Source organism: Octopus bimaculoides, chromosome 3, assembly GCF_001194135.2.
Source record: "Octopus bimaculoides isolate UCB-OBI-ISO-001 chromosome 3, ASM119413v2, whole genome shotgun sequence".
Classification (NCBI taxonomy): Eukaryota; Metazoa; Mollusca; class Cephalopoda; order Octopoda; family Octopodidae; genus Octopus; species Octopus bimaculoides.
In genome coordinates, this window is record NC_068983.1 from 64,392,287 (window position 1) to 64,400,943 (window position 8,657).

An 8,657-nucleotide genomic window follows, 5' to 3' on the forward strand; every position below is an offset into this window, starting at 1 on the left:
CGTACAAAGTTTGAATTGTCCCCAAAGGAATTTTTCTCCATTCTTCAGCTAAAACAGTCTCCAGTTCTTGTAGTGATGATGGTAGAGGATATCGACTCCTTAGTTGTTTGTCTAAAATGCACCATAAATATTCAATAATATTGAGATATGGGGACTGTAGTGGCCAGATAAGTTGTTCAACGTCACTAGAATGTCCGTCGTGTCATTCAGTAACAACTTTAGTTGTGTGAATAGGTGCATTATCATCCTGAAAGATTCCGTTTCCTTCCGGAAACAGTCTCGTAAGCATAGGCTGAGTTTGATCAGCTAAAATGCTTAAATAGTCTTGACTTTTAATTCTGCTCTTACAGAAAACCATTGGGCCGGCGGGTTTCCAAGATATAGCCCCCACCCCTATCATCAGAGATCCTCCTCCATGTTTAACATTTGGAAGAAGGCAGTCTGAGTAAAATGCTTCTTTTGGCTGTTTCCACACGCGTACTCGGCTGGTGGTTGGCAATAAAGTAAAGGATGACTCGTGCGAGAAAATAACATTCTTCCACTGCTCCAGGGACCAAATCTGTATGTTTATTACTCCACTTTAAACGCTTTGAAACGTTTGTTTTTCAAAATAGTGGTTTTGTGATTGAAGCCCTCCCATAAAATCCAGCTTTGTTCAGCTCCCGGCTAACAGTTTTTGTGGGAACTGGGTTTTCGAGGTGTTTATTAAGCTCTACAGAATTTTGGTAGCTGTACTTTAATGATCCTTTCTAAAAATTCGTGTAATAGCCCGATGGTCTCTGTCTAAAAGTTTTGGTATTCTTCCGTAGTTTTGTTTCGACGAGGAGGTTTTTCCCTGTTTCCCAAAGGCTGTCATTGCTCTCGAGACAGTACTTCTTGATACACCAGCAATTTCGACTATTTCCATAACACTAGCTCCTGCCATAAGAGCAACAACAATTTGACATCCTTGAAAGTCCGATAGATCCGTCATTTTAATGAATTTTAATTACCTTTTTCTAATATCTGAAAAGAAACAGCAATTTTAGCAAAACATATTAAGCAGAACTAATAATACATCTAGAAAGATAAAAATAAACAAGCTTAGATGGTTTTATAGATATTTCAAAATTGTGATGCTATGATGCTAGGTGTTTCCATTATTTTGTCCAACTCCTAGGTGTGCACTTGCGTACACAGTCACACACACGCACACACACAAAAATATAAATATATACTTATTCATATATAGGTTTTTATACATGGATGTGTGTCTGCGTGCGTGCGTGCGTGCCCAGTTGAAATAGCCTTAGACTATAATAATAGTTAATGTAATGTTTACAGAGTTTACACAAACGTGCAATCGGGGAGAGAACTCCATAATTTCTCGTTCTGAGGGCGCAGCACACGTGATTCGACCACACTTCTACCATTTTCAGTAAAGGATTTTCGTCTGCTAGACATAGTTGTTTTTCACCTCAGCTTGCAATATACGAGGATAAAACTGTCACGCAGACACTGGTTTTACAATTAGACAATTAGCTCGTTAAGAAAATATTTTTGAGTCGAAGTCTGTACTTATACTGAGAAGTATTGTTTATCGGCACCTGTCACCCGCCGCATCCGTGAGAGCTGGCAGCTTCACCTCAATTAGTGTGTATGGGCATACTTGCTACGGTGCTTATACATATGGTTTCTGGTATATAGCAGCAATTTGTTTCTACTCGCGTTCGCGAATAAGTGGTCATGTTTCAGCTCTCTATAACAGCTGCCTATATCAGTTCTATGAGTGTGTGTGTATGTGTGCGTGTCTTTTTGTGTGTTAGTGTGTGCGTGTTTGTGTGTGTCTCTCTGTGTGTGTGTATGTGTTTGCGTGATGTATATGTGTGTGTTCGCGAATGTGTTTTACATGCTTGTACGGGTGTGTATATGTATAGATGATTGAGGCACGTACGTATTTACATTCCTGTATTACGTATGAATGTGTGCGTTTTTTGTTCTGGAAGATCATATATGTATGTGTGCGTATGCATTTTCAGGTGTTTGCGTATGTTGGTGTGTACATATGTATCTCTGCTTTTGGTATTTGTGTGTATGAATATAATACATGTGCGCTTATGTAGTTCCGACAGCGTTGCTGAACTTGTCATAAGATTGAGGTTTTTTGGTGTTGAGGGAGAATGAAATAAATGAAAATATTACATTCATAGATGTGCACGCGTGGTGTGTGTAAAAATATTGCATTCATATTACATTCATATGTGCGTTTGTGTGTGTATGTGTGTGCGTGTGTGTGTGTGTGTGTGTGTGCGGGCGTTTGAGCGGACAACCACATATATGGAGACGAAGGTGCTTATATTTGGAAGGTTAGCCTGGGTCTGCGTAGGTACCAGGTTGTAGGAACCTTACCTTTGGATCTGAGGCAGTGCTGTGGTGCAGCCAGTGTTAAGGTTGTATATTTGGGTTCTGTTGCGGTGAGAGTCATTGACAGCCCTGGGGAATTGGAATAATGGACTAACCGAAATCTTATAAAGTGTAGTGGTCTGTAGTAGTCGGGAGGGAGCGCTTTGGTAGTCTCGTGAAGTAGGTCGATTGAACACCGAAATCGGACGAGTTTCTCATAAAAATGAAAACGATAGTGAGATCAGAAGAAGCAAATAAAACGTACACGTATCTGAGCATAACAGAGTTTCGAATTTGTATTCGATTTAGGATAATGTGCTTAAGTATGCACAGAGGGTCATGCATGCCACAAGGTCGAATGTTAAAGGAATTCCACGCTGGTCATCCAAAACTTTATAGAATGAAGTCGCTTATGAGGAGTTACGTTTACTTGAAAAGAATGGACCTAGATATCGAAAAGTTGGTAAACAAATGCAGAGGGTGTGATCTAACAGCGAAATAACCACCTACAAATTTCAACCTTGGTCCAAGACCGATATTCTATGTCCAGAATACACATAGACTTCGCAGGACCGTTAAACCGATCATATTATCTAATTGTGGTAAATAGCTTTAATAAATGGCTAGAAATATGTAAATGCAGAAGACCGACATCTAAATGAACTTTGTGCTAAGTATGGTGTCCTAAATACCATATTTTCCGATAACGGTACACAATTCATTGCGAAGTAATTTAAGAATTTTGGCAAAATTTACTCAATGGAACATATTACTATTCCTCCGTATCACCCAAGACCTAACGGTTTTTGGCAAAATTTACTCACTGGAACATATTACCATTCCTCCGTATCACCCAAGACCTAACGGTTCGCGGAAAGATTCGTGGATACATTTAAAAGAGCACCGAAGAAATGAAGAAACATGCTAGTCGATGACGCAGAATTGAGAAAATTATTGAGGGCTTTTAGGATAACATCAAACCCAAACACTTTTTCACGCAAGTCGCCAGTGGAACTCATGTTTGCTCGAAAAATAAAGTCAAATTTTGAGAAATTGCTACCAGCGACAAAAAAAAAAGGGGGAAAACACAAAAGATACGACAAAGTTTTTTAGATATCGGTTAGAAGGTGCTTTTCAAAATATATAAAAATTAAAGTCAACGTTTGGAAGACGGAGTAGTAAAGAAAATAATACGCAAAATGTCATGTATGATAAGAGGCGAAAAATGGGAACACAAAAGGCATTTAAACCAGCTAAAAATAAATATACGAAAACAAAAAAAAACGAAACGAGATACCCATGGAAGTGTTCTATGACACCTTTGATGCCCCAACGCCACAAGAAATTGTACCTAGTCGTAGCAGCACATGTAATAGGAAGCAAAAAGAACGGTTAGTAGTAGTGCCTAAACGGAAGATATATTAAACTTCTCTAGGAGTAAAATCTCGAAAAGGGTGATGTGATGACAAGAATAAATAAATAGAAATAATATTAACTTGCAGCGGAAGACACTCTCAAAGGGGGAAATATTCTGGCGAGAGACATTGACACTTCTGGGGGCTAGAAGAATGGACTAGCTGAAATCTTATAGAGAGTAGAGGTGGGTAGTATTCTAGAGAGAGTGTTTTACTAGTCTCGCGAAGTACGTCGTGGGTACACATTGATTAACCTCCGCTTCATTAGTTATATATTCAACTTGTGTCAAGGATATAAATGGTTCTCGGCAGCCAACGGCTTAAAGTTCACCAAGAGGACGTGCCTCGGATAGCAGCAAAAAAGATATTTCGTACCACTAGTTGATAGGCACAGCAGGTTGGTAGTCTTTCGCGAAGAGAAAGATGGCAATTGAGGGCACTTGATGCGTAAGGTGACGTCTACCGATGATACTCTCTGCGATGTTGGAAGTTTCATTCCGGAATTCAAGAAGTCTCCAAAATAAGTGAGAGAATGAGATGCAATTTTTTCTATGCCTGCGTCTAGAAGAATGCACATGTAACGAGTACCTTCTCTTGAAGTCATTTGCCGTCATACTCTTGTAGTACCTTATAATTGCATTGGATTTGTGTGGGTGGCAGGATCCTCCTTGACGACAACTGGCAGTGTTTCGGTATTTGCAGTTTTGGATTGGAGTTAGAGGTTGTGCAGGTGCAATGATTGTGTGTGTTGTATAATGCTATGCTAAAAGCGATGTGCTCTAAAGAGGAGTATCACTTTTGACATTATGCGGGTTGAAAAGTTTATAATTGCTCCTTGAGAAATACTTCTTAATCAACGACAGGTGTATCCTAGCTAAGTTGATGGAAACTTCTAGGTTAAACAGAGGAAATATATTATTTTCCACTCTCTGATTTTCGTCGGGTGCGGATGTGTCGGCGAGAACTCCTTTTTATATACTAACTTCTCGGAAAAACCCCTCCTCACCAATGTGACATTGTAGTGGAGATCACCCTATTGGTTGAAAGCTAAGATATGCTTCTACTAACGTCTGAAACTAGGTTTCTAATTACACGTGTAGTGATACACGCTTTTGTGGATGTACACAGTTTCCTCGGTAGCTTTCCGGTAAGAATAATGTTTGTTCATTTACATGTCTAAGGTTCCGTCTAGGGTTCCGTCTAGGGTTCCGTCTAGGCAGCCGACCGTCGTCAGGTGTTCATTAATATTATTAAAGTGCTGCTTCTACCATTTACTTTGCACATAGTGCTCCGCCGTACGCGCCTGTATATACATGCTAACATGTACAATGGAGTGAGGAATTCGTTATAGTACATACTTTTACATTTGTTCCACTGCTATTTTATCAGATAACTATTACTACCATGTTATTATATATGTATAAGAATTCATTGCATCAGTATTATGATACTAACGATGCAAAGATATCGTCTCACTAAGTTTATGTATACTATCCATTTATTCGATTAATTTTTATTTTGAAGAATATATACACTTTGTCTAATATATTCTTAACACACCATTTCCATATCATAATCTAAACAAAAAAAACGAAAACAAATGCATACAAGGCCACAAATACAAGTTGTGTAGGAGTTCAAAAAAGTATTTAAAAAATACATAGATTCTTGGCTTAATGATACTCCATAGACACAGCAATAAATAACTAAATTAAGACATAAATAATGGATCAATATGCGATAACAGAACTCTCTGTCTCGTGAACCATGAGGAGTGTTGAGAATCATGAGAAATATGGAGGGGTATTTTGACTTTTGTTTATAATTTTGAATGATGCAACGTAGTTACGCCTTCAACTTTACAAATGCTACATCAGTATATATATCAATACATTGTCTTGAATCCAGACAGTGCTTTAGCATACAATGTTTTTTACGGAGACATTATTTTCTTAAAGGACATGCAGCTTTCTTTTTACAGTTTTATTGTTTTATTATGGTATTATGAATATGGTACATCCCTCAGGATATACAGTGACAAACTTTAATTTTGCATTACTGGGAAATGTATTGCATATTTCCTACCACTTTGACCTTTGTTTTTCTGGGGTTTTTTCTATTCTTATTACTAACAAACGTATTGTTAATACTACTTACTTAATTCAGTCCCTTAATATTTACATGTACGAATATAAATTATGTTATGTCGGATACGATAGTTTCAGTGTGTGTCTGTTGAACATTTTGTTATATATTTTTTTGGATTTATTGAAATGCTTATTCTATGCACTGAAAAAGCCATGTTTAATATTCAGTTAGCAATATTGTTGAAAGACTATTGCTACGATGTAATATATTTAATTTATTATATAATATTATTTCGACAAGTATCTTATTGGAAAAGTGTAGATGAAACAATTGTAGAATTATATAATGAAGAGTGTATTCCCAATCCAATATCTATTGTTTACACTTTAATACATTCATAAGTATATACACGTACACACATTTTAATATGTATGTGTTTCTGTGCGTGTAGGTGCGTGTGTGTGCGTGCGTGCATATTTGAGTGTGTGTTGGTATGTCTTTTATCACAAATATATGAGCGATACTTAATCTATTAAATACCTATTAAATTAGTGGAGTTGTTATAATCGATTAGGATATTTGAAGGCTTTGTTCCAGCATAGTTATATTCATACAATTGTAAAATAATTATAATTATAGTTATAATTATTAAAAAAAAAAAACGAGAAGAACAGTTTTCAAATATATGTTGCTAATATAACATATTTGTTTGTATACAATCATTTTTACTGGGTAGCAGACTTTTTAACATGCTGTGTACTGAACTTTTTACAAGCACTTTAACTATTAAATCTATATACCGCTTCTTTATAGAAGGAGTGGTTTTTCTAAAGCTTCTCGCATTGTACATGGTAACATAACATAAACCTCGAAAACAACACTAAACATTCTGTACATAAATGTTTCTATGTTACTAGTAAAATAATTCACTCATACATGTGGAACAGTTGGATTTCATGTTCTTGTTTGATGTTTCTCTCTTTCTTCATTGTCTGCCATAAATACTAATTTTCTTTTATAGAACGTCTATATAGAAGAGACAGGATTTCCATAGTCACGCATGAGACTTATCTGCAGAGATTCTGCAGCACAGCACCTCGGCGTATGAGAGAAAAATGAAGAATCAAAATAAATACGTGCAAGTTTCCTTTCTTTTTATGTATAGTAGATTTTTATTATTTATATATAAACTTCTCGTTTCCACATGATTTTATATTTCTGAAGCCACTGGATATTTTCCCCTCCAAATGCTTGGAAATATGTATAATGTGATATTTAGTTAATGTTTCTACATACTACTTTAATACGTATCATTAAAGTAGTACGTGTCTATTGAACTCCCTAAATGGCATATCTTTCTCGTCCAGAAAAAAACTTTGTTGTCGTCTATGATATAAAGGATTCTGATACAAAATAAATTGCATTAAGCAGCTGTAGATATGTTTTAAGAATACTGTATGGATTATATTGTGTAATTTCCTTTCAATATTACTACGCATTAAGTATTGTACTTTATGATACAGTTTCAATTCTTTCAATTCTTAGTCGCGATATTGTACTATATTTGTTTCTAGTATTGGCAATCGTTAGCCATGGTCATCAACTGCCAAGCCAATAATCAAGACGATGAGAATTTCCAAGTCTTTAAACGCTTTGCTAGAAACAGCAGTTATATGTACTTCAAACAAAGCTTTACATCTATAGCAACGAAAGGATGCTAAAGATAATAATTTGGTAGATTTTAAGTACTTCGAATCAAAGAAAACTTTCACTTTATATATCATAGTATTTGATCATTTGCCATTTCAATCAAAACTGAACAACACCAAACAACAATCACCCACGCAATTTGCAATAGAATCCTGAACTCTATATTTACTTGTATCTGTTAGGTTGGTGTATTGTAAATTTTACTGAGATATTGATGTATTGAAGAGCACTAAGGTATATTTATTTGAAGTGACTTAAAAAGAATTTAGTTTGAAGGTGACATATTTAGTAGGAATGTAACAAAAGGAATATGTCCTCAAGTTAACATCAGAACATTTAGAAGAAATTCGGTAACTTTAAGTGGAATGCAATTTTAGTTAACAGATAAAGAGAACTAAGGAAAAACCATTCTTATAATATGTGATAATCCTAAGAAATACGATATATGGACAGGTAATGAATCTACTTCGGTGCAGTTTAAGTTTTCATCAATGCATGAATAGAATGGCATAGAAAGTCGACATTAGATGGAGGAGAATTTATTGTGATTCTAATGGGGGAATATAGTGTGTGTGTGTGTGTATGTGTGTGTGTATGTGTGTGTGTATGTATCTGCATGCATGTGTGTATGTGAGCAAGTGTGTGAGTACACACACACATACACACACACACACGCATATATATATATATATATATGTGTGTGTATCTGAATATATGTGTGTATGTGACCTAGTGTGTGAATATACACACATGCACGCATATATATATATGTGTGTGTATGTGTTTGTGAGTGTGTGTGTGTGTGTTTGTCTGTGTGTGTGTGTATGTGTGTGTGTATGTGTGTGTGTATGTGTGTGTGTATGTGTGTGTGTATGTGTGTGTGTATGTGTGTGTGTGTAATATACATGTACTAGTGTGACAATAACGCTGTGAAATACATGTTAAACTGATGACGAATCAGGATCGCGGGCGGGGGCATAATCAAGAGACAGATATGACATGTCAGCTACAAGTGGAAGACAAATCACATCGCATTATACTCAGTGGATATAGGCATGCATT